A 27,870-nucleotide genomic window follows, 5' to 3' on the forward strand; every position below is an offset into this window, starting at 1 on the left:
GGAATTCAAATTGATCCATTTTGAACTGGATAGAAGCAGTTATATCTAATCTACAAGTGCTGTCAACATTTTGAGGATTAGAAATATATTCATCCAGAATGAATAACCTGAAAAGAAAACACAAAAATTATGTGAGCTAAAGTACTCTTCAGAATTTATCTTTTGCAGCATCAAGAAGTTTGTCTTTGCAACTTTGAGGTCAGATATGCTATGTGCCAACAACAGAATTTTTTCCTTCAGGAGTAATGAAGGATCAAACAATCAAAACTGGGCATTTTTTCTGACTTTTCTACTCAAAGGAAGAATCACCATTTCATAAAAATATTTTTGATCTGGCCATTAATTATTTATGGGATTCCTTAGTGAAGATCACTCAGGAAATCCTACATTCTCATATTAGATATGCAGTTCATCCCCAAAGTTGAAAACACCTGGGACCACAAGTAAATTCCGGGTTCCAACTTCCTCTGACATCTCAGAAGGAAAGTATCTGGGGATTGGCAAGTTTGTTGTGCTAAGAGATAGTTGTAAGCTTGCCTCATTTCTGCTCATTTAAGAAGCAACACATTACTCCTAATCTGTAAGTGTGCATAATCCAATAATAGAGAGCAATTTGGCCAGCAAGAAATGAATTGGAGTTTTAAAATAGTAATGAAAGCAATCAAGAGAAAATTTCATTTTTGCTTTATTTTTAGTGTGATTGATTAGAGAAAGTTTATCTAGGTACATTTTATAAGCTAATTTTCCTTGTTATGAAAACAGCGTTGAGTGCATAGGTTTTGCTCAAATCTCAATTGAAGTTATACTTTGTATATATTGTTATCTCTAGGGACCCTTCCATGAAAATATAAAGCTCTTCCTGACCAGTTATTGTTCATTAGAGAAATTTTAAAGAAATAACATTTGTAGTCCTTTTTGGAACATTGATAATTATATTTGGATTATATAACAAGATCTTTGTGAATTATATAGGATAGCTGTTTCCAGAGGCATTTTATAGAAATATACCATAAGGAATACTTCATTTTTAAAGACAGTTTGAGGAAACTTTCAGTCATATTTGGAAACATGAAAGGTGAAGTAGAAAATGTCAAGCTAGATTTTTTCACAATTTTAAATATTAAAGAATTTCACAGCTGTCTCTTCAATTTTCTGTATTTCTGCAGAATTTCTTTGAGGATAGTTCCTCCAGAATCCTCTGCCAAACTTATTTTGAAGAAAAATCATTACTGAAATCATTTCAATATAAATAAGAATTTGTTCATAGGCTTTTGCATAAAAAGAGTGTGGTTTACCACACATTTCCTTTCTCTCATAAATTTTCAGAGATAAACAACTTGATTTCTGAATATCCTTTCTATACAGGTCTGATAATCCTAAAAATTTACTGATTGTGTAATAAGTATGTATATTATATTAAGATACTTTTCTGCTTGTTTCATTAAATAAGAATTATAAACTTAGGTGCAGCCGCTTGCCAGTTTATATACCGGTTTGATTTATACGGTGTAGCATGATTGTGTTTGTTTAAATTATCTTCAGTTAAAAGTGTAATGCATAAATGGGAATTCATTTAGTAACTTTAAAATGATTTTAAAGGAAAAATGCAAAAGAAAGTACACACCATGAAATAAAGTACACTGACTTATTTGAAAGGTAGGTTTATTTAGTAGAAAAACAACCAGAGATCAGGGAGCGTGGGTTCATAATATGGTCTGGTTACTTAACAAAAAGCATTAGTCCTTAGTGCTGCTGCCTAGGGGCACATGGACCCCAATGTTCATAGCAGCACTCTCAACAATAGCCAAATCATGGAAAGAGCCTAAGTGTCCATCAACGGACGAATGGATCAAGATGATGTGGTTTATCTATACCATGGAATGCTACATGGCAATGAGAAAGAATGAAATGTGGCCATGTGTAGCAACATGGATGGACCTTGAGGGTGTTATGCTGAGCGAAATAAGTCAGGCAGAGAAGGACAAATATCATATGTTTGCACGTATAGGAGGATTAGGAGGAACTTGACGGAGGACCAAGGGGGAGAAGAAGGGAGGAAATGGTGGGGGAAAGGGAGAGAGGCAAACCATGAGAGACTCTTGAATGCCGAGAACAAACTGAGGACTGTTGCGGGTGAGGGAAGGGTAGGGGGGTGATGGGCATGGAGGAGGGCACTTGTGGGGATGAGCACTGGGTGTTATATGGAAACCAACTTGACAATAAACTATTAAAAAAATTAAAAAATAAAGAGAAGTTAAACCTCCTAAAAAGAAAAAAAAAGCATTAGGCCTTAAACTGAGAAGCTATTAAAATTTTCTGGATCTCACCTTGTAGATACTCCCTGATCTATAGTAGGTTGTGATTTAGATCAACACTAAACTCTTTTTTCTTATCTCTAACATACAATTAAACAGACTTTTTCAATGCTGTAAAAAAAAAGAAATCACTAACTTAAAATACGTACAATCTTTGGCACCTTTTTGGTACTCTCATTTACCACATGGGTTAAATGTTTACATGCATTATTTCATTAAGTTCTCACAATACCCTCCTCCCTGTTAGGTATGAGTATTGCTATTCTGAAGAAGAAACTGAAGCTCAGCGGGATAAGCTAATGTTTCATGTAAAATAAAGTGTAGCTGGATAATGGCAGAGGCAGGAATTGAGCCTGTTTCTAGTACCTGTTCTTAAGGACTCAGCTTTGGTTCTTCCCAGAGATTTCCCCATTTATAGTTTCATGAGTTATTTAATCTTGTTCAGTATTTTTAACCATTATAATTTTTGTCAGTACAGCAGTGGCACACAGTGAAAGCAAATGCTTCAAGAGCCTAGACCCTTTTTGTTAGTTTTTTTGCTACTTACTTTCAAGAGACTTTATGTCTTTCTTCAAGCCGCTGAATCACTGCAAACTTCCATTTCCCCAAACACCTAGCAAAGCATAATGGCAAAAACTAGTCTGTGCTATTAAAATGCCACCCACAATTTCTAATGAGGCTCTTATCGAAGTAGTACCTTAAGAAGTTATTTAATCACTTGTATTATAAGAGAAATCTTTGTACTTAATATGCTTATTGAAATGTCCCTAGTGTATGATTACAAGGTAAACTTCAGATGTAGGATTCATTATTAGTATTTTAAAATTTTCTACTTGAACAACTGAGTAAACAAATTATGGTAGGTTCTATTTGTCATATAATTCAGTAATATCCGTTTTCATTTTTAAGAGAACAAATTTCAGTATATAGAAGTGATGCATTTGGTATTTATGAAAGTTTTCTTAATATTAACACATGGAAGAATATTATTATTGGTATTTTCGTTTTTATATATATCCTGTGTGTGTTCCCATGGTAATATTGATTTTTAATGACATACTTTCTCATGGAAAAATAAAGAAAAAATGAAATATAGAAAGAAATATAGAAAAATATGTGGGAAAGCATATAAATATTAATGATATATAATCATATTACAGGTAATATAGATAAAAATTTAGCAAAATCCTTTGTATCACACAAGAAAAGTAGGGGGAGTTAAAATATCTAAGATCAGCTTGAAATATATATATATTTATATATATATATATATTTAGCTTGTAATAATTTTTACAAAGTTTTAGGAGTCACTAAATAGGTGCCTAGTTAAACAATGATAGTTCTAGAAGAACCTTAACCTGAATCAAATGATGTGACTTTTTCTCCTTTTTCTTTTTTATTTGAGGTGGTGATGGGAAAGAAAATGAGAAAAAAATAGGGATTATAAGCAATTTTGTGAGACCACTTTCTTAGAGTGTCTTGTAAACATTTCCAAATCACTAAAGTTATATTTAATTTCTAAATCTCAGCTTCTCACTCCTGTCTGTATTTTCTTGTTTGGGTTCACAGATACCCTGTTTGTGACCAAATTTGGGACAGATGAAATCAATACTTTTCTCTGTTCCTGTCACACCTTAGTTCCAGTGTGACTTTTACAGCCTTTGCATTTTCTTTTGAGGTTTGATTTTCCTCCTTAGGGATTTTTTTTTCCTCCCAGGAGATGACCCAGATACTCCAGAGGTTAAACCTCAGCGTTTACCAATGCCACTCATTTGCTCTCCACTTCCCTTCTTGCCTCACTTCCATCCCTTCTGGCCTGACTGAGGATTGAAATTCTGACATCTTCCATAGACTTTCCCTCATTTAGCGGGTTTACAGGGAAGATTTGTGTTAGGGAGAAAACAATAAAACAACTAACCACCTACGTAGAGTATTTTTCTGAACAAAGAATCTTTACTTTGTATCCTGCTGACAATTTGTCTTTCTTCCAAGGTGTACAATTTCACGCACATTACACTCAAAAAGTGCTTGTCGTCTCTCACAAGCCAGCTTTTCTCTTCAGTTCTTTGTCTCTTCCTTTTAGAAATACAAAGCACATATTACTTATTCTAGCAATCTTCTCTCATGGTGGATTTTCTTAGGAGGAAGCATACAATTTGGAGAGCTACTAGAAATGAGTGTTTGATTAAACCAGTCTTATGTTATAGCACTTACCGGCTCTCTCACTATACAGATTAGCTATCTGAAGAGTTATTTGTGATTGTCTGTGGAAAGACATGCAAAATGAATCTTATTGGAAAATTAATATTTACAAATAATTTCATAATCTGTTTTATCTTTTTTACTATAAGAAAAAAGTATTGCACTTGCTTCAGCATTTGAAACACCAATTCTTTAATGATATATAACAAAATATATTTTTGCAACTAATGGTCAAGTGAGTGCATTTTTAATATATGCATCCTTTGGTTCTTAGTATATAAAAATACTTACAGATTTTAAAAATTATGTGCTGAGGGGGACCTAGATAGCTCAGTCAGTTAAGTCTCTGACTCTTGATTTCAGCTCAGGTCATGATATCACAGTTCGTGGGTTTGAGCCCCACATTGGGCTCTGATACTGAAAAGAGCAGAGCCTAATTAGAATTCTCTCCTTCTCCCTCTCTCTGTCCCCCCCTCCCTCACGTGTTCTCTCTCCCTCTATCAAAAATAAATAAACTTTAAAAACATTTTTTAAAATCTTGTGCTAAAATTAACCCATATCCTTAATTTTTACTTTATCACAGAAATGTCAAGATATAATTTGATTCCCGATGCCTCAGTACCTTTTTGCGTTTCTGACCTATAGGAGACATTCAAGAAATATGTATTAAGTGATTTAAGAAAGAAGAAAATGTAGTCAAAATGGCTCCTCTGAAAGTATTCTATTTATTGCTAGAATGACAAATTCAAGAAACTCTTGTCTACAAAACATACCTTATTAGTTCAAAGGGAAGATCTATGGTAAAAATATAGATTGCATGAGTATTAGTCCTTCCAAATTGGTGGTCATATTCCTCAAGAATGCTACCAGCCACCAATCTGTTTTTCATGTTAGTTTTCTCTATGTCTTCATGTAACATAGCAAGCATTGTCCCTTAAATATTAAATATTATTCCATCTGTAAGAGCAGAGTCAGTTATCTAAATTCTCTTTTTTAGAATGGTATTTATAACAGAAACAATGAAATTCTTCCTTTTTTTTCTCCTTTTGCTCCCCCACCACAATTTATTTCTTTCTCTTTCAAATAGTTTTTCTTTATTTCACAATATATTGTATCCAACAGATAATCCATAAATTATTTGCTAATAGTTAATTTAAACTCTCTTATATGCCTGAAGTATTATATATCTATAAAAACTGCCCTCACTGGGAAACAAGACACACAGATAGATAATACTTTCTTGGAGATCCTAATCCTAAACTCTCTCGTACCTCTGTCTAGCTGCTCATATGTTTATGGAAATTATTCTCCACTAAATGATGCCATTTGCTTTGAAGACCTCCCTCTTATCTGTCATCACTCAACATCTATTGTATACTAGGCACTGGTACATACTAGCATAGAAATCTATGAAAAAAAGATTCTGCACTCAAAGAATTTAGTCCAGTGGGACTCAAGTTCCCCAGAGTTATGATGTCATTAGTTCAGCAAAGTCATGGAGCATTTCACATGAGCAGTGTACAGAGAATGCACACTCTTCCTGGTTGCTAGTATAGGGATGGGGATGGGTATCTTCTGGGAAGGTTTTCAAGAGGAGATGACCCTTGAGCTGAGTCTTAAAGAATGAATAGACTCCAGTGAGAAGGATAATCATTTTTAACAGATGGGACAATGTAAGATAAGAAACTGTATGGCGAATGTGAAACCAAAAATGTTTGGTGTTTTCATAAAATACAGAACATTAGAGTGACAGGAGATGAACCTGTCAATTGGCATGTAGAAATCATGACCTCCCCTGTATGCTGATTCCTCTGGGGCCTTAATACCTATTGCAGTGTGGAGCACAGAAAATGCAGTAAAATGATTTCTGAAGGCAGTTAACTGATATATTAATAAGACATGCTTGCAAATCTGCAAAAAACAATTTTGACTGATTTAAGTTAAAAATATTTGGGGGGGGGGCTGGGTGGATACAAAGTCATAGTTCCAGAATCAGGTAACGGGTCCAGAAAAATATGATCCAGTGACCCACAAAACAAGAAGTGGTGGGGAGATTCTTAAGGACTCTATTATGTTCAGATGAATTAGTTTCAAAAATGTTTTGTCTAATGCAATTCCTGTAGTGATCTAGGTTGGGACATCAAGACAGCATGACATCTACTATCAAGGTGGTGTTTTCATGGAAAGACAGTGGGGCTGGAAAAGACCCTAAATGTGATTAGGAAGGCTTGAGGGCAAACCTGCCCTGTAGTGGCTCTGGGCCAGATTCAGCCTGCAGAGGAATTCCATAAGCCTCTCTAAAACTTGAAAGACAGATTTAACAAAGTCTGGAGCAACACTGGGCCTGCATTTCCTTGGGCAATGATAGACTGAGTGGGGGCTGCTCCCTTTTAAATAAAGTCTGTTATGGAGCAGCTAGGTGGCTCTGTCTGTTAAGTGTCCAACTTTGGCTCAGGTCATGATGTCATGGTCCATGAGTTTGAGCTCCACGTCAGGCGCTGTGCTGACAGCTCAGCTCCTGGAGCCTGCTTCAGATTCTGTGTCTCCCTTTCTCTCTGCCCCTCCCCTGCCCATGCTCTCTCTCTCTCTCAAAAGTAAATAAACTTTAAAAAACACACAAATTAAGTCTGTTCTTCTCTATTTGCTATAATTTCCAGCATTTATTGTATTTTACCTGGTTCACTATAATCATCTAAAATGTCTCCTGGCTTCTGAAGATACTAAAATTTTTCAACTCTTGTTCTAGAGTTTGGATATAATCAATGCTAATACATGTAAAAACACTCTAAATTATTACTGTATTTCTTAATTTTCAAAAAATACTAAGTTCTTATACAAACAATAATTCTACCAACAAAAGTTTTTTGTTGCCTAATATGGATCCATCCCTCTGTTAGGGGCTGGGGAAAAATAGATTCCAGCCCTGTGAAGCTGGCAGGCTTAGGGAATAAGGCAAATAATTAACACATGAACCAATACATACAATCATTAAAGATTGCAATAACATGCAAGAAGAAAATAAACATGATTGTATGATAGAGAGCAGTGAAAGGCCCGGCTTATGTAAGGTGTGGTCACAGACTTTTCTGAAAGACCTGAAGAATGGGGATAAGACAGTCAGACCAAGAGCCTGGGAAAGAACTTCCAAAGCAGAGACCACAGCAGCAGCAAAGACCACAAGGTGGGGAAGAGGTCAGGCAGCTCTCATACCTGATAGAAAGTAAGTGTGATTGCAGTCAAGATGGGGAAAGTGACTTGGAGAGATACAAGCCTGCAATTAGTACTGTTAAACACCATTGCTAGTGAAACAGAAATTTCTTTGAAGATTCTAGGATTTATTAAGAATCAAAATATGTTTGCAGAATGAAATTGAATAAACTGGAATTCTGTTTAAAATACATATTATTAAAAATATTGCATGATTCTACAGGAACATAAAGGTAAACTTTCATCAAATAAACCAAATGTCAGATGGCATCAATACCGAGGTAAGCTTTGTATATAGGTAGAGTAGATTAATAATACGTAAATGTATGCTTAGATGCTAATTGTAAGCGAACAAGATAAGTTGAGAGTATTAAAGAATTAATTGGGGGGTACCTGGGTGGCTCAGCTGGTTAAGCATCTGACTTCAGCTCAGGTCATGATCTCATGGTTCATGGGTTTGAGCCTCGCGTCGGGCTATGTGCTGACAGCTAGCTCAGCGCCTGGAGCCAGCTGCTCTTCAGATTCTATGTCTCCCTCTCTCTCTGACCCTCCCCTGCTCATGCTGTCTCTATCTCTCTCTCAAAAATAAATAAAACATTAAAAATTTTTTAAAAAAAGAATTAATTGGAATGCCAGAGTTAGGAAAAGATTTGGCTTAGGAAGTACATTGTTATATAGACATGAATAAACTTTGAGAGGTTAGCTTAACTATGTTCATTTGCTTTATTTGAAATAGTAAAATTATAGAGCTTGTTCACCTAAACTTAATTCAAAGCAATTTTTATAAGGTGCATTAATTGAATTGCATAAACATGTAGGATTAAAAAAGACATGGAATATAACATTTTGTTTTTAAAAAATACTGCATATGGTAAGAAAACTAGTGAAAACGTGAAGGTAAAGCTATTTTCCAACGTGTTTATTGCTAAAAAGGTCTTGTAGCAAACATCATGATGTATTTTACCTGTGGAGTTAATTGTCCAGATAAATTTTTCTAAATGCATTAAAATCAAAATACTATAAAACAGTCTAGTTATTTTTTTTTGTATTTTAATCACTAATTTTATGAAACTAGAAAAATTGAATCAATTGGCTTAAAAGTACTCCATTAAAAAATTAACATTTCAACAAAATATCTCATGAAAATGCTAAAATGTTAGGGTACCTGGGTAAGTCAGTCTGTTAAGTGTCTGACTCTTGATCTCAGCAGGTCTTGATCTCAGGGTCATGAGTTCAAACCTCACACTGGGCTTCATGCTGGGCCTGGAGCACACTTAAATTAAAATAATAATAATAATAAAGTGATAAAGGGAAAATATATGTAAATTTTAATATATTTTATTTTTGAGGAACTTCTCAAATGGTAGGATAACACAGTTCCTATGAAGGCTGTAAAATTTTTAATTGCTTATTTTTTTTAAAAACCCTTCTACAAGCCCAAAGACTTTTAATATATATTTTATTTCTAGGAGAGAGAGAGAGAGAGAGAGAGACAGTGTGAGCAGGGGAGGGTCAGAGAGAGAGGGAGATACAGACTCTGAAATAGGCTCCAGGCTCTGAGCTGGCAGTCAGCACAGAGCCCAACGCGGAGCTCGAACCCACGAACCGCGAGATCATGACGTAAGCGAAAGTCGGACGCTTAACCGACTAAGCCACCCAGGAACCCCAAGCCCAAAGACTTTTTAACAATTAAATTCTTATACGGCAGACTCAGTAATGATACCCGCCCCCCCAAATCCATATCCTCATCCTCCAGAACCAGTAAATATTTACCATAAATGACAAAATAGACATTGTAGATATGATTAGATTAAAGCTCTTCAGTTAGGGAGATTATATTGGATTATCTCAAGTAGATTGACTGTAATCACAAATGCCCTTATAAGAAGGAGGCAATGTTAGAAATAGGATATATGACAACAGAAGCAGAGTGAAGCACATGAAGATAAAGGGCTCGCTAGTCAAGGAATGCTGGAGAGAACAAGGTAATAATTTTCCCCCAGAGCCCAGGATGAACATAACTCTGCTACACTCTTTTTTTTTTTTTTTTTTAAGTTTATTGACTTTGAGAGAGAGAGGGAGAGCATGAGGTGGGGAGGGGCCGAGAGAGGGAGAGAGAATCTGAAGCAGGCTCCACCTTGTCAGCACAGAGCCTGATGTGGGGCTCAAACTCATGAAGTGTGAGATCATGCCCTGAGTAGAAACCAAGTCAGATGCTTTAACAGACTGAGCCATCCAGGCTCCCCTCTACTACTCTCTTAATTGTAGCCCTTCAGATCCTTACCAGACTTCTGACTTAAGTGTTTGAAACTACTACATTTATGGTAGTTACAACAGCAGTATGATACCAATAAAACTTATTATAATATTATCTTTTCCCTAAAATTATTAATATAGTTTTTAAAAAAACATTATTTACTTAGGATTTGGACTGACAAAAACATAGTTTTTCTTTCTAAGTAAAGATTATCATATATTTCTCATAATATTTTTATTTTTTTTAATATTTATTTTTGAGAGAGAGAGAAAGAGAGAGACAAAGGATCTGAAACAGGCTCTGCACTGACAGCACAGAGTCCAATGTGGGGATCAAACTCACAAATCGTGAGATCATGAACTGAGCTGAAGTTGGACGCTTAACTGATTGAGCCACCCAGTGCCCCTCTCATGACATTTTTAAAACAAAACCATTTAAACTTTCTGAAATAGACTGGCTAGATGTAGGATATACAGCATGTCATAATAGACAGAAATCTTGTTAATTCTTTTTATAAATGTATCAAACCCTAGGGTATCCCAAGTCAAGTTAGTATTTAGTATAATTAGTTTTATTATATTACACATATTTACTATTTATGTGAGCAGCAAAAAAATGAATTGAGTAAATAAGAAGTTGATTGTGAATATATGAGCTACATAAATAGGATGAATACATGTTGTGAGTTTCCATGTAAATTTTCTTATATCTTTAAAAAGGGATTTTTCACAATAACTGACTTATCATACTTCAATTAAATCTATATATATGGACTTCCAAGTTTGTTTTGTATGTATTAATATAATTTAGTTTTACCAACATTTCGTGAAAACCTAGTTATCTTCATAATACTGCACAGTGTTCAAATGCCCCCAATAATATAAATATGAGGTGGTTCCTAACTTCCAAGAATCCATAATTTCCTCATCATTCTGTCATCCTTCAAGTAATCACATCAACATAGAATCAAAGACTGGTAAGGAAACTCAATACCATTTGTTTTTTATTAATATGTATTATAAGTATCTTATCTTCTTTCTATGCTTATTGCTTTTCAACTTCAATTAGGACAGAAATCAGTGTAGAATAGAATAGTAAGTGATACGAAGGAAAAAGAAGTGGCTGTTTCTAAGTGCATCTCTGAGGCAAAGACACATTCGCTGCTCTTTATCAGTTCCTACCACATTTTCCCTGTCTTTGCATTACCAGGTTCTCTCAAGCATTGGAGAATATAACATAGAGGTTAAGAGTGAGAGCCTTAGAATTTACATTCTGACTTTGCCAACTACTAGCTATGTTCTAATGAAGTTGTTTTACTACTCTATGAATGAAACCTTTCACGGAGAAAATAAGGATGAAAATCAACTTACAGAGTTTCTGCGAAAATTAAAATGAAATATATGTTAAAAGCTTTGTACAGTGATAGCCACATCAGAAATGCCCAGTATATGATAGCTGTTCAGCTTAATACACCTATTGCATCTCATCCATTTTCAAAGTCTTCTGACAATCAGTACCATTATGCACTGGGGCTTGGAATTATTTAATGCTGTTAACTTATCCCAGGATTTGGGGAGCCCCAGGCATTGTAGAGTTACAGCTTTCTCTAGTTGTCTTGACTACTGGTATAATTTTATAAGACATCTGTCTTAATTCTCCATTTTTCATTTCAGATCACCTCTGGATTTTGAGTCCTTTTCAGAGCTAGTTACAAGAGCATCTAACATATGATTTAACTTTTAAACCAGTTCTCACTTATGTTTTTTTTTTTTATCCTAAAGTGATAACTAAGACACATCAAGCAACTTTTCTGAATCCACACTCAGCCCATTGAGTTTCTTTGAGTTCTTTTATCACCTAAATTTCAGGCTCTGCACCCCTTTGGACTCGATTGCTGGTACTGGCAATTGCATGAATCACACCAAGCTTGCCATGGATTATAGGCATTGCATCTTTTATTTTCATACTTTTATTATTGGTGTTAGCTTTTACTACCAATTAATTTACCTCCAGCCCTATTTCTTCTCATAGACAGCAAGATGTAAGAAGGCATCAGTGTACTCGAATGTGTCCATATAGACCCTGACTACATTCATTTTTTTCATTCAACAAATATTGGTTGAGCCTCTATTACACAAGTCTTCACATGCTGTCTCATAGGTAATAATAATGGAATTCAATTTTAAAGCAGTCTTAACCCACCTTTATTTGTGGGTGAAGAAACTGAGACTCAGAATAAGTAAAATAATCAATGTTTATTTAGTTAGAACTTACTGACTCTTGATTGTCAATCAAGTTCTCTTTCCATCATGCTACTCTAGTGTTTTTCTTTTTTTCTTTCAGAATAGTCTTTCTATAGCCTAGAGATGGAAGGAGTAAGTAAGGCTTACTTTCAAAAATATAAATGATCTAAATATATCACCTTTAAATGAAATTTGTCATTCTAACCCAGTTCCTCATTTTAATTCAAATTCTTCCAGAAAATTTTTAGAATTCAAAATGGTCCTAATGTGACTGCTTGATTATTTGGTCTTTGTTTGCCTTCAATATAGCCCATAATTAACACAATTAATGATGGCATGCTGAGATATCAAAAAACCCAACTTTCTTCCTATTATAAAAGAGCAATCTTTTCTGTGGAAGGAGCTAGATTTCAAGCTGCATGGCATTTCTCATAAATTTATTTCAAAATTGCCTTGAGAAAATCCATAAACATTTTTAGAGAAGGTTGGCTGCCCAATTTGCTTTTATGTTCACTATACACCAAATAACTACACACTAAGCATTTGCTTTTTGAAGGCCTTCAAATAGGAATTTAAATTTGTGTGACAAATCTTTTCTTGTCTCAGTTTTTAGAACAGTTTGAAATAAGTTCAGTGCTCAGTAACAGTGAAATGTCATAGACATAAAAAACTATCTACAGTTAAAACACCCAAACACACACACACACACACACACACACAACTATTGGAATTATAAAATAATTAATCTGTCCCCCAAAACCAGAACATAAGATTTCCTTTACTGTGATTTTCCTTGACTTACTCCCTTTCCTGTTCTCCTGACCTTTAGAGAATTCACTGAGTTAAGTTCATCAAGATAACAGGAAAGGTTCAGGAGGAAGATCATATTCAACTTTGTTGGAAACAAAATGCATTTATTCCTACAAGAATGCATCCAATTTTTTTCTTCTGGATTCATTCTGATTGACCAAGTGCCAATAGAACTGGTAACTGCCTAATTGTGTGTACCAAAGTCTATTAGAAACATTTTATGGCAGTATTTTGGTGTTATTCTAATCTGTTACTTACCAAGAGATAACTAATCAAGCATAATTAAAAAAAAAAAAAGCCTAGCAAGTAAAAGAATATTATTGAATATATTTACAATGCAAAGCTCCCAGAATTCCTCATCCCTACTTTATCATGAACTCTCTAATGGTCATATTGGATGGGTTCAAATACCAAGCTTAAATCTCCTAAATTAAGAATGACAGCCCTACAGCAGATGGCATGTGTTACTCTTTTTAAGAATGAGTGATAAGTGTAAAGCAAGAAACATGCTATTCTGTGTCTTTAGAACTCAGCAGTCCTCAGTCATTTATCAATATTTGCCCCTCAGTTTGTCAGGAGTACTGATTCTAATATAAAATTCAAGAGTTTATGATGGGTTATATTACTTGATTGGATACCAGCTGCTGCTCCTTGTGAGAATCAGATGATATTTTCTAAAATGTTGAAATACCGTATCTTTATCCCCAGGAAGTATCTTGAACACCAGTAGGACTGTTCTCTAAAAATCCCATTTATCATAGGTTCTAAGTGTTGAAGATCCAGAATTGATAGGAACCAACATAGGAAGACCATGGCTGTCATTTTATTTAACCTACATAATGGAAGGTCAGGACTTTTTTTAATTGTGTTGGATATTAGGGTGAAGAGTTTATTTACTAGAAATTTCCAAATGAATCTAATGCTTTTGAAGTATGATTTATTTCTTCAGTCCAAACAGTTCAAGTTTACTTTTATTTAAGTGATATACACAATAGAATGAAAATATAATAAAACAACCTTGGATTGTGAGTAACTTGGTCTACAACTGTTCTGCAAAATGAATAAACATTTCTAATAAATTTTAAACTGATAAACGAGCAATGTCTTGCACTACAAGTAGTACATGATGCTGATGTCACGTGATTGCAACTGAGCCAGTGGGTCTTGAAATTTTCTTTGGTATACAAGTGCTTTGGATTACAAACATGTTTCCAGAATTCATTATGCTTACAATCCAAGGCTTCACTGTAGTTTCTAGCACACAATTAGCACTTAATAGGCATTTGATATTGCTATTTTAATGTCTTCCATACCATATAGATATTTAGCTGATTGTTGAAAACTCTGTACCATAAAATTCTGAATACCAGAATATAAAAAAATATTGTATGCTCCCAATTTGAGCTTTTGAGATATTCTCTCTGGGTGTGTTTTTAAGAGTTAAAATTCTGACATTGACTAGTATTCATCTATCTTTGAATCCTTTTAGTAGATTATAGACTTGTACAGAGACTCTGATCTAATTTTATATTAGTGGTGGTTGCTAGGTAACTCTCTGATGCAAATTAATCATTAAACATTTAGCAGCTCATTCTCTGATTGGAGTGGAAACAGGAGTGACTTAGAGGCTGACAGCCCAGGAAACAACTGATTGAAAAAGAATATATTGAGGTGTTTAATAAAAACAGACTATAACTCATCTACTTGATTTTCTTCCTCTTTGTCATAATCAAAAAGGAAAGAAAATTTTTGAAAGAAAAATAAGAGTTGTTTTTTTTTCTGATAGTAGATATTGTTCACTGAGCTAGTACCAAGTGTCAGTACTAATCTAAATACTTCGTGTAGGGGCGCCTGGATGGCTCAGTCATTTGAGCATCCGACTTCGGCTCAGGTCATGATCTCATGTTCATGGGTTCAAGCCCTGCATCAGGATCTGTGCTGACAGCTAGCTTGGAGCCTGTTTTGAGTTCTATGTCTCCCTCTCTCTCTGACCCTCCCCTGCTCACGCTCTCTCTTTCTCTCTCTCTCTCTCTCTGAAATAAATAAAACATTAAAAAAATTTTAAATACTTTGTGTAAAATATCGTTTTATTCTCACAGCAATTTGTTTATTTAGGTGGTACAATTCCCATTTAAAAATAAGGGGTGGGGAAGTTGCGTGGATGGGTCAGTTGCTTAAGCATCCCACTTTGGCTTGGGTCATGATCTCACAGTTCATGAATACATCAGGCTCTCTGTCAGTGTGGAGCCCACTTTGGATCTTCTCTCTTCCTCTCTCTCTGCCCATACCCTGCTTGCTCGGACATGCATGTGCTCACTCTCTCTTTCTTGCTCGCTCTCTCTCAAAAATAAACATTTTAAAATAATCTAAAAAAATAAAAATAAGGGTTGTACCTTGATGCCTCAGCCAGTTAAGCGTCCAGTTCGAGATTTTGGCTCAGGTCATGATCTCACAGTTCCTGAGATTGAACCCCATGTCAGGCTCTGCATTGATAGTGTAGAGTCAGCCTGGTATTCTCTCTCTTTCTCTCTCTCTCTCTCTGCCCCTCCCCTGCTAATGTTTTCTCACTCTTTCAAAATAAATGAATATTAAAAAAAATTAAGGGAACATGGGAATATAAATTAAGTAGCTTAGTTTGTCCTTGTCCTGATAGGTAGATGGGAAGGAGTAGTAGAGATTTGAACACAGGTAATTTTCCTGATTCAGGTGTTTTTGCTTTTCTCATTATGCTAAAGAAAGCAGGTAAAAATATCTTCATGTCAGAAAACTGACAAGGCTAACCAGCTCTCTTTTACAGTATTTTACTTACCTCTATCCTGGTGCCTAAAAGGTAGAGTTGTGCTCGACTTTAAAGGAATTTGCATCAAGAAGTAAGAATCGTTGTTTGGAACCTTGTGTTAGAACAAATAGGGTGACAGACTGCAGTTGGTGAGCGGAATGATCATTATCACTTATTTCTGCAACTCTTGTCCTGAATTGAATAATATTATAATTGAATAGATAATATTCTGTTGCTGTTCATAGTTGAGATTTTGCACTAGTCTTCCAGTGCTACTCCATTAAAGTATCACAAACATGGTGGTCTAAAACAACACAGGGTCACAGGTACAGAGGTCAGAAGTCTACAATCAGGGTGCTGACCGGGCTGCTTTTCTTCTGCAGGGTGTAGGGAAAATCTGTTGCCTGTCTTTTCCATCTTCCAAAAACGACTGGCATTTGATGGCATGTGACCTCCTCCATTTTCAGAGCACATCACTCTGACCTGTACTTCTGTCCTCACATCTCTTTGACATTGACGCTCTTTCCTCCCTTTCATAAGGACCATTCTGATTATATCGGACCCACCTGGGTGATGGAGGATCCGCCCATCTCAAAACTTTAAATTAATCACATTTGAAAACAAAACAAAACAAAACATGTTTTTGTTTGAAAGTTACAACATTCACAGGTTCTGAGGATTAGGGTGTGGACATCTGCTGAGGGGAATATTATTCAGCCCACCACAAGTTTGTTTTAATTATGTACAGATGTTTATCGTTAAAAGTTCAATTCAGTACAGAACACATGTGAAACTATTTTTTTTAACATACAGTGTTGTATTAGTTTCAGGTATACAGTACAGTGATACAGAAATTCCATACAACACGTGGTGCTCTTCACAAGTACACTCTTTGATCACTATTACCTATTTAACTCATTCTCCCACCTCTCCTTTCCCTCTGGTAACCATCAGTTTGTTCTCTATAATTAAAAGTCTGTTTCTTGGTTTCTTTCTCTCTCTCTCTCTCTCTCTTTCCCCTTTGCTCTTTTGTTTACTAAATTCCACATATGAGTGAAATCATACAGTGTTTGTCTTTCTCTGATTGGCTTACTCAGCAGTGTATTCTCTAGATCCATCCATTTTGTTGCAAATGACAAATTTTTATTCTTTTTAATGGCTGGATAATATTCTGTTATATATTGATATAGGCATCTATATACATATGTAGATATATAGATATTACTTCTTTATCCATTCATCAATAGATGGACACTTGGGCTCTTTCCATATCTTGGCTATTGTAAACTAATGCTGCTATGGGGGCACATGGGTGACTCAGTTGAGCGTCCAACTCTTGATTTTGGCTCAGGTCATGATACCAGGGTCATGGGATAAAGCCCCGCCTCCTCCTTGGGCTTTGTGCTGAGCATGGAGCCTGCTTGAGAGATTCTCTTTCTCCCTCTGCACCTCTACCTTGCTTGTGCACTCTTTCTCTCTCTAAAATAAAAAGTAAAATTATCCTCCTATAAACATAGGGCTGCATGTATCCCTTTGAATTAGTGTTTTTGTATTCATTGGGTAAATATCCAGTAGTGCAATTGCTGGATCATAGGGTAGTTCTATTTTTAACTTTTTGAGGAACCTCCATACTGTTTCCCATAGTGGCTGCACCAGTTTGTATTCTCACCAGTAGTTCACAAGTGTTCCTTTTCCTCCACATCATCATCAACACTTGTTGTTTCTTGTGTTGATTTTAGCTCTTCTGACAAATGTGAGGTGATATCTCGTTGTGGTTTTTGTTTGCATTTCGCTGATGATAAGTGATGATGAACATCTTTTAATTTTCTGTTAGCCATATGCATGTCATCTTAGGAGAAATGTCTTCTGTTTCTCAGTAATCAAGTATACCTGATTATCAAGCATCAGGGATCACATAATGCTCATATAATATCTAGGAGGAAACAGGCTGTCCAGACTGATTTCAGACTGGTAGATAAAATCGAAACCAAGCCACTTGCCTTTTTATCCTACAATATAATATCTTTTTGTTTTTCTGGTTACCTGAATTAAAAATAAGCAAATAACAAAAATGCTACAATAACACATAGGAAGAAGAAAGTAACTTTTACTTGAGTTTCTACCACTGGACATAAATTCAACTAATCTTGTGACAACCATTCTTTTAGGCATCACTTCATGCATACATACACACACATGATTTTATGAGGATAGGATAAATATTTATATGTACACCTGTGTGTATGATTCTATGTATACATATATACACACACTTAGTGTATATTCTTAACAATTCTCTATGTACTCAAATGTCCTCTGGAGATTTTTACATGCATATTGATTTATAAATGTCTGCATACATATTTACAAACATAGGATCATATTATACACATCTTGCTTTTCTCACTATATGATGTCTTATGAAGTTCCCCTAGGTCAGCTGGCATAATTTTATTTATTTTTAAGGGCTTTAAAACAGTTCATGGCTTGATGTAGACAGTGTATTTAGGCATTCTCCTGCTGGTGGAAATTATTATGTTTTTTCTTCTTTATATCATAAGATAAATGATGTTAAAATCTTTACTAGTAAGGCTATCTTGCTTGATGTACTAGAATCATTTGCTTTATCTTACTTTTCAAACAGTAGGGAGGCACTTGCCGCTTGACACAAGAGAACTTGTCTGCTGACCAGAGTTAATGGTTCAAGCTATAGAGTAATGCTAAGTGGGATTGAAACCATGCCCTTTACTTCTCCAGGAAAGTGGTTGACCCAGTACTATTGACAGTGTTTAGCCTTTGCTGATGTTTGAGGCATGTGTTTTATGTACCTGTACAGTCATTTGATTTGGAGAGTTTTCATTAAGTAAACTGTGGGAGTGCCTCATAACGTCTGTCACAGGTAGTGCAGATCACTTAATGAAAATTCCTACCACAGGAGAATCAGAGTAACTTTGAACTACTCAAAAAAAGGAGGGACTGTGACACATATGAACTAATTTCCATAGTGTCAGCAAAGCTGGACATTTTGTTTTTATTTTTTACCTTAATGATATACTTTAAGCATTTAGTAGCCATCTGCTTTCAGTCTTTTTCCTCCTTGTGTTTACTATAATGTATCAAAAAATCATTTGAAACTTTCTTTTGAGTCAGACTTCATTTTTCACAGAAGTCATCTTTATCTCTGCAGTAGTTGTGACCATTTATCGCTACCTCCTTTACTCTTCCTCCGACTTATGTGAAAATATCATCTTCTACATAGTACCTCTCTGATTGCATTCTCTCATTTTTCTTTCTTTGTTCTTCTTGGCATTTCTTTCTTTCCCTCTTCTCTGTACTTTCTTTCTCTCCCCTCTATTTCTCAAACTCCATATGAAAAACTATATAATCACAGTACTGGTTGTTTGAGTTTTATATACATTCCACCTGACTAGTGGTCATTCAGTCTTTCTCACTAACTCTCTCATTGATGGTATCGGTATGTCTTTAAATTCTGAAGAACCCCTCTCCAGTTCCATCTCATATTACACTTATTGTACTTTGTTGGATTTTTATACTTTGAAGAATTCAATGATTCTCTTCCTTCAATAAATGTGCAGTGGCTGGCTCCAGTGTGGTTCTTGACCAGGCATGGAAACGTTTGAAGTTTTACTTTGAATATTATTACTTTGTAACAATCCCTTCATGTCCCTAAACTATTGTATAATTTCCTTTCCTGTAAAGCTTCCCAGTGTGGAAGTAATTTAAAACTCGGGAAAATGCCAAAATCCATGACCAGAAGTACTTAACGTTAAGGGCAGTTTTGTTGTTGTTTTCTTCTTAGCTTTGTAGGGCTTAATGATCTCCGCTTTTGTGAAAAGAAAAGCAATAATTAGAACAATAACACAAAGGGTGTCCCTTTGATTTTCTCCATTTTATTATCATGCTTTCACTCACTATTAACACTGTTTATTTAAGTTTCCTACATAAAATTGCCAGATTAAACTTTTAACTGTCATATTCACTCTTCTCAAGATTCAAAGCAAGTGGGTAACTTTAGTCCCACCAACATTTATTCTATTTTTTTATGTGTTTTAGACAAACTGAAGATTTAGCATGCTAGAATTCTCACTGGCATGCCTAAAGCTTATGATGTTAGACACTTAAATTCAGTATTATTAAATCACCAAGAAGTTTCAAAGTGGTAGAATAAAGATTATGTTAAGTCTGAGATTAAGCTGTCTCATCAGAGTAATTTGATTTTAAGTCTGACTCTACCACCTCCATTAGTAATCACATCCCTGACAGAGACAAAGTTCATCCAATATGAGTTCTCATTGCGGATGAGGTATTGATGTTTTCATGTTACTTTGGTCAGTCAATAAGGTTAAAAGGATAAAGTTTATTTAGTTTTCAACATTGCCTTCTTGAAGTCAAATGTCTATTTAATTAAATTTTCCAATATTTGGCAAGAAAGGAGTGGTTGTGTCAGCTTTCTTCAGCTTGATATTAAATACCATCTTGTGAAACTTGGTAAAGACTATGTACAGTAATATGGAACAGATATACTGAGAGTCTATTTAAGAGAGCATTAGGAAGTCCAAATTCTTTGTCAAGGTGGTTAATAATTTCTAATAGTCTCCCAGTGCTGAAAGTGTGAAATATATCTGCAGGTCTTACAAATGGTATTTATTTTCTAACTGGTTGATGATAATCTGTATATTCTTTCTTCAAGTATTGGGCTTCATATATATATACATATATGTATATATGCATATATTATGTAATTATCAAAATTATTTCTGAAGCAAGCAACTGAAAATGACCTCAAAACAGCATGTCTTCTACATTTTATTTGTAATCCAGGCAGCTCTCATATAATCATCTCATTTTTCTGCCCTGCCTTATCAAAAAATTTACAGTTGCTTTCTTAATATGCTGACTACATGTCTAAAGAAGAGACAAATAGAAATTTAATTTATGAAAAACTCAGGGGCGCCTGGGTGGCTCAGTCAGTTAAGCATTTAACTTCAGCTTGGGTCATGACCTCACGGATCATGGGTTTGAGCCCCACGTCGGGCTCTGTGCTGACAGCTAGCTCAGAGCCTGGAGCCTGCTTTGGATTCTGTGTCTCCCCCTCTCTCTGACCCTCTCCTGCTCATGCTGTCTCTCTCTCTCTCAGAAATAAATAAACAACATTAAAAAAATTAAATACAGAGAACAAAAAAAAAAGAAGAAAAGAAAAACTTGGTCACATTTGAGGTGTGAATATTTTATTTACTTAAAGGGTATGTTTTTGGCTTACTCAAAAAATTACAAAATTTGCATAGCAGTTGAATCTTTTATGCAATTAATACGTGTATCATGCTAAGGAGTCATTATGGAACAATGAATAAGATGGAAGAGATTCTTGCCCTTAAGATATTTTCTTTGTAGTGTATCAAATAGTCATTAAGTTTGGTCAGTAACTACATTTGCTTTAGCAAAATGTTTGGTGGTAAATTTTTGAGGGTTGAATTTCTTGATTAAACTTCTTTCTGAATCAACATCTGACTTTGAATCCCCAAAGTCAGAGGGAATATGCTATTCCAGGAAGTAGTTTGCTTTCTAGGACAAGATTTCGGCTATCTAAAATCTGAGTTTTACCAATTACCTGCAGGTGATACTTAACCTTCATGGTCATTTTCTTTCCATAAGAAAATAGTAGGCCAACTGTGATTTTAATTATCTACTTTCTTTTTAACCACTATTGTCATGGATTTAAGTGATAACTTATTAATGTAATTATTTAGTTATTGTCCAACAAGTTTCTATTTTAATTGTACTTGTAACAGATGCTAAATTTTTTTAATTCCACCTAATATAGAAAAAATTTCTCTCACATACCTTCTCTAAATATTTATTAAATGCCTTCTGTATGAATAATAAGTGATATATCCCCCAAGTGCTGTGTGGTCAGGAACTATATATTTCTCTTTTTTAACTTTTTTTAAATTTATTTATTTTTTAATTTTTTTTAATGTTTTATTTATTTCTAGGGGAGAGAGAGAGAGACAGCGTGAGCAGGGGAGGGTCAGAGAGAGAGGGAGACACAGACTCTGAAATTGGCTCCAGGCTCTGAGCTGGCAGTCAGCACAGAGCCCGACACGGGGCTCGAACCCACGAACCTCGAGATCATGACCTAAGCGAAAGTCGGACGCTTAACCGACTAAGCCACCCAGGCGCCCCAGGAACTATATATTTCTTGTCCATGAGGGAGCATGAAAAAGTTCAGTGAACCATCAAAGCACCCTGTACAAGAAGCAGAGGTCTTTTCAAGAAAACTGCATCACCTGGATTTCTGTCCCTTTCTAAATTCTCTAAGAACTGGTGTAATAAGCGTACCGTACTTTGGTTCTGCTTAAGGGACTTTGCTGTGTCTTTGAACTTGAGCCAGTGCCCTCTTTGGAAACCCATACAGCAGGTACAAAGTTTTTGCTCCAGTTCTTCTTCAGAGGCCCTATGCTATTACATGGAACCTCACTTAACTATTCTGAAAGTAGCTTGTTACATTTACTGCTTGACCATAGACACATTTCTGCCACATGCAGTCCAGGAGAGATCACTCGGCTATAGCAGAGCATTGTGTTCTGTATCATTATCTCTTAGGTATGGAGGGATGTTTCGAATAAGTAAATCCTGTTCAAGGTGCTTCCCACAATTGAAAATTGGGACTTACAGAAGAGAATATTACTCATCTTAGTTTTGTCTGTTGGGTTTCTGATTCTCCCTTTGATGTGATAGTACCATAATGGACTTGTTATATGTAGGTATATAGTCTTAACGATTGTGAACTTTATGATTCATTTTAAAAAAACATTGTCTGAGCTCCAGTGCTATATGCTAGGCATTGGGCAAAAAGCTGAGGCCCAACGTGACAATTGGTCACTGGTCTTGTAGAGTGGAAAAGAAGTTCTACTCATTCAAGTTCTTTTGACATTCTCAAATACTTATTTTTAAAATGTTCTTAATTATACATTAAATACATTATATACATAAGTTTTAGTAGAATGTGAGTTTTTCTTAGGGGAAATGTGTGATGATGTTAGAAAATCATTTTGGCAAGTGATTCTTCATCCAGTCACAGTATATTTCGATCTTTGATTCCAGCCCCTGCTTATAAACTGAGATAATTGCATATTACATAGACTTCCAGAAAATCCACTTTAAAATTATATCTTATGTAAATGGCAGAGTGTTCTTATGCGATGGGTGGCATTATTTAATCCAGTTAAAATTACTTTCTTTTTAACTCTGGAGATTTGACTTAAATTAGTTTATCTTGAGGCTTCAGCATCTCACTTAAACCATTAGTGTGCTTCTTTCTCCAGGGACTCCCATTTATACTTTCCCAATCAGAATGTAATGCTATCAGAAATGGTAATAATACTTTCTACTTGGTAACATCTTTCATCCAAAGAAGTCTTGAGCACTTCCAATATGACCTTGTTAATGTTTGCAACGTTACATCCCGGAGATGTAGGCACAAGCGGAGAAAGATTCCTTTGGATTTACAGATGGAAAAACGGGATGAAGAAGAAAAACTGAGTTTCCCAAAAATACATTCTGATATAATGTAATGAGCATTTAAAAATGAGGAAAAAACTGGAAGGAGTAAGATGAATATCAGATACACTGCAAAAGAGTGTATGATTTTTTTAGAAATATTTTTTCTCATCAATTCTAACATTTAATTTTCTTTATCATATTTACTAATTATGTATTAACTGGCCACTCTATGTCTTGTGGTATTATGCACTAAGTGCAGCAAGAAACAAAATAAAATCAGGAGAGTTTAGAGAGGAGGACGTAGGATTGGTTCAGATCCTATAAGTACTGTGAGCTGAAGAACAAGTTTTAGACTTGATCTAAGTTTATTGAAGGATTTAATGCAAGTTTGGAATTTAAAAATTCATTCTTTGAGCGCCTGGGTGGCTCAGTATGTTAAGCGGCTGACTTCAGCTCAGGTCATGATCTCACGGTTTGTGGGTTCAGGCCCCGCATCAGGCTCTGTGCTGACAGGTAGCTCAGAGCCTGGAGCCTGTTTCAGATTCTGTGTCTCCCTCTCGTTCTGCCCCTACCCTGCTCACGCTCTGTTTCTCTGTCTCTCAAAAATAAATAAACGTTAAAAAATAATAAAATAAAATAAAATAAAAATCCATTCTCAGTCAAACTGTGTAATAGAGGATTTAAGAGTGTGAACATAGAAAACCCATTGGAACTTTTATTTCTAACATTGTATACTGGTTGTTTTTGCTTTAATCTCTTAACCACATGCTAAATGAATCCAAAACAAATAATAATCACTTCTAGAAATCTTTTCAATTATATAGTAATAAGTAATCTTGAATGTATTAAATTTTCTAATAATATATGCTATTTCATTCCTTCAGGAATTACTTGAAAATTGCTTAATTTAAAGGAAAGTATAAAAGATAAATCATGTTTATAAGAAGTTACAGTCTGATAGCAAAGTGCTCAGATACATGTTATGTGGGTTGGATATGGTATTGTAGGAATTCTGAAAATAAAACCAGTCCTTTAGTGGATAGTGACCATTGAGAGAGAAAGAAGTTATGTATGAGTCAGTTCATGAAAATAAAGGAGTTCTGAAAATAAAACCATTCCTTTAGTGGAAAGTGACCATTGAGAGAGAAAGAGGTTATGTATGAGTCACTTCCACAAATATTATGTCACTTACTTCCCAGACACTATGGAAAGTGATTTAAGAGGAAATAAGTGATAAGGATTGAGTACGCCTATCTTGATGAGCACTGAGTAATATATGGAGCTATTGAATTCCTACATTGTACGCCTAAAACTAATATAACACTGTATGTTAACTACACTGGAATTAAAGACTTAAGAGTATGAATAAGATATTGTTTCTATATTCAGAGTGCTTATAGTCTAACAGAATAAATAAGAAATTTCATAAAATATTTGAATAGTAGTCATAATGCCTTAAGTGCCACCAAATGGGAATATGAAAGAAGAATTTAATACGACTAGAAAACCCAAGGGAAATTTATAATAGAGAATAGTAGAACATAAAATACAAAGTTTTGATTGAAGAGAGGACAAATCTTCCTTTTATTTATTTTTTTTAAATATTTTTTATTTATTTCTAGGAGAGAGAGAGAGACAGCGTGAGCAGGGGAGGGTCAGAGAGAGAGGGAGTCACAGACTGAAATAGGCTCCAGGCTCTGAGCTGGCAGTCAGCACAGAGCCCGACGCGGGGCTCGAACCCACGAACCGCGAGATCATGACCTAAGCGAAAGTCGGATGCTTAACCGACTAAGCCACCCAGGCGCCCCCAAATCTTCCTTTTAAATATCAACTTAAAGGAGACAAAAGTATTGCCAGAACACTTTTAGAGAATACTATGACAGGTGCATTCAGATGCCTTAGATTCTGGAAAGAATGGGTAGGTGAATTAATCAGTAGATGAGTGCCACAATCTAAATGCCAAATAATTCCACCTGAGCCAAGGTGCCAATGACAGTCATGAAAAGGAAGGAGATTGGGGTGAGCTGGAAAGAAAATTTGACAGAAACTAACAAAGTCTTGAATGTGGTAAAAAAAAATTGTCAAGAACTGAGTTTTGAGCTATAGTGATTGTGCAAGTGCTAATACCAATATTTACAATAGGAAATCAAGAAATGGTGATTTGTAGAGTTCAGTGATTTGGGGTTTAAAGGAAGTATTAAATACATTAAGTTTGAGGTGCCAGTGAAGTCTACAGTGGTCAACAGTGATGACAGCCTGAAGGGTCAGAATAGAGCTTAGCTTAGGAAAGAAAAATAATAGCTAATAATATGTATTTGAGACAGTTTTGCCTGAGATCTAATTTAATTCTCTAAACTTGTTGAGCAAATACTACTGAAATCCAAGCCAGACAGCTACTATGTAGACTTGAGAGTTGAACTCCTTCAGAGTCAGTAATGCTGACCCACGCCCCTGTGCTGCTGCTCAAGAGAAACTAAACATTCGAGAGCCATTGGTATAAAGGTGCAAGTGAAATTTTGAGAGTGGTGGAAATATCTGAAAATAACCAAAGAAGAAAAAAAGTAGACAACAAAATGTGGAAAACCTAAAGGGCTGGAGAAGAACAACAAGCTGAAGATGTATATGGAGAATGTATGTCAAAGTTGAAACCAGTTAATCTGGAATCTAGTAAAGAACAAAATGTCTCAAAAAGTAGGAGAAAGAAGTTTAAGGAGAAAGAAGCACATTACTTTATAGAATTCTGTAGAAAGGTGTTTCTCAAAGTACATTCTATGGAACATAAGCCATGCCATATAATGGAGGGGGACAGGATTCTATCCATCTTTAAATAAGTTTGTGAGACACAAAATAATGAGCTGTCACTACTCTCTTTCCCCTCATCTTCTAGAATCACAATGCAAGTTAGAACATTAAAGGCATGGGGAAATAATTGAAGGAAGTTAATTAACCCCATGGTAGTTTAAAGGCAGCTTCCTTTAGAAATTTTTTTAGGGACATCTGGGTGGCTCAGTCGGTTGAGCATCTGACTCTTGATTTTGGTTCAGGTCATGATCTGGAGGTCATGAAATTGAGCACTGCACTGGGGTCCACACTGGGCATGGATGCTGCTTAAGATTCCCTCTCTCCCAACCTCTCTCCCCAGCATGTGCTCTCTTTCTCTCTCTAAAATTAAAAAAAAAAAAATTGAAAAAAAATTTAACCTAGAGAATAAAGTTTTGAACATATTTTTTATAAAAGAGCCATGTTTGGTGATGGGAAAAGGATTCTGAAAGAAAGAAGCTCTTGAGTTATTAGGATCTGAGGAATGTTCAAAGGTGGGGGGGGGTGTTATGAGATGAAAGATAGTTCAAATCCTGAGCAGGAGGATTAGGGATAAACAAATGAAGAAAACTCATGAAACAGGAAACGTGGGATTAAAACAAAGGGTAAAGCCAGTAGTTTAGTGATTGAGTATTAAAATCTCCCTGGAGCTGGGTCAGTTACCGAGCCGACTTACTGGAGGGGACTTGGGATGTGTAAAGAGTGGTCATAATACCGGGCAGTGACTGATTTCCTCCTGCTAATTGTTCCAGGTTTTTTTTATTTTTTTGTTTTTGTTTTTTTCATGGTTTCTGGATTCCACTCCTTTCCAGTTTCATTCTTTGGACTTGTCTACCTTGATGGGTTTTGCTCTCAAACTATGTTGCTCAAAATTGAAAACAGTACTTCAGTTGTCTTTTCTAGGGCACTGTGTGTTTTATCTCTTTTGACAACATGATCAGAGGGCTTGTTCCTTTTGAATTTCAGTCAATTATATTCAATTTATATGAATTTTTAAAATTCTTCTAGTAATTATACAACTTTTATACATGAATGAAACACCTTTTTAAGGTTATTTTGTAACTTTACTTCAGAATTTGCATTTACATTTTATTACTATCAGCCCTTTATTCTTGCCTGGCATTTAAAGGACTTTTTCAAATATTCATTCTGAATTCCTTTTTATTGGAGCTCCTAGCTTTGTGTGAACAGATTTTACTTTTATGTCTTTGATTCCGTCAACTGAATATTAATATCAAAATGATCAGTGTAAAAGACAGAGGTTTGCTGGAAGCCACAAGAAATAATTGCGCAACTTTAACTTACTCAGGAATCTCTTTGGCTACAATTATTGTGTCCAACCCCATGCGTGTCCCTTTGAGTCCTCTTAAATCAGTCATCCCTATCGTTTGTTTTATTGCTGTTGTTGTTGTTGTTTGGTTCTTTTTTGTTTGTTTTTTTGTTGTTTTATTTCTATATGCTAGCCACTTATATATCACGGTGAAGTTTGTCAAAACTGTTTGGAGTCCAATAAAATATTTATACCTGAGTTTTCTGATGTTTTGTCTATAAAGATAGTTGTACTGATTTGATACAATTCGTAAGTGATTCCATTTTCATATTTAGGTATTTCAGAGCCATCTCCTCATTCATGCTAGAATCTTGCTTGTACCTTAACTCAATATCACTAATATATTTCTCTAAACATACATTTCCTTCCTTTATACAAAAGAC

General features: G+C 35.3%; 1 protein-coding gene across 1 annotated transcript in view; it reads left to right on the top strand.

Annotated features, from left to right (window-relative positions):
* The window catches only part of ADGRL3 (adhesion G protein-coupled receptor L3), a 517,257-nt gene that overhangs the window by 181,961 nt on the left and 307,426 nt on the right, over positions 1-27,870 (top strand). The gene's annotated exons all lie outside the window — the stretch shown is intronic.

This window comes from Crocuta crocuta, unplaced genomic scaffold (genome assembly GCF_008692635.1).
Source record: "Crocuta crocuta isolate KB4526 unplaced genomic scaffold, BGI_CrCroc_1.0 scaffold566, whole genome shotgun sequence".
NCBI lineage: Eukaryota > Metazoa > Chordata > Mammalia > Carnivora > Hyaenidae > Crocuta > Crocuta crocuta.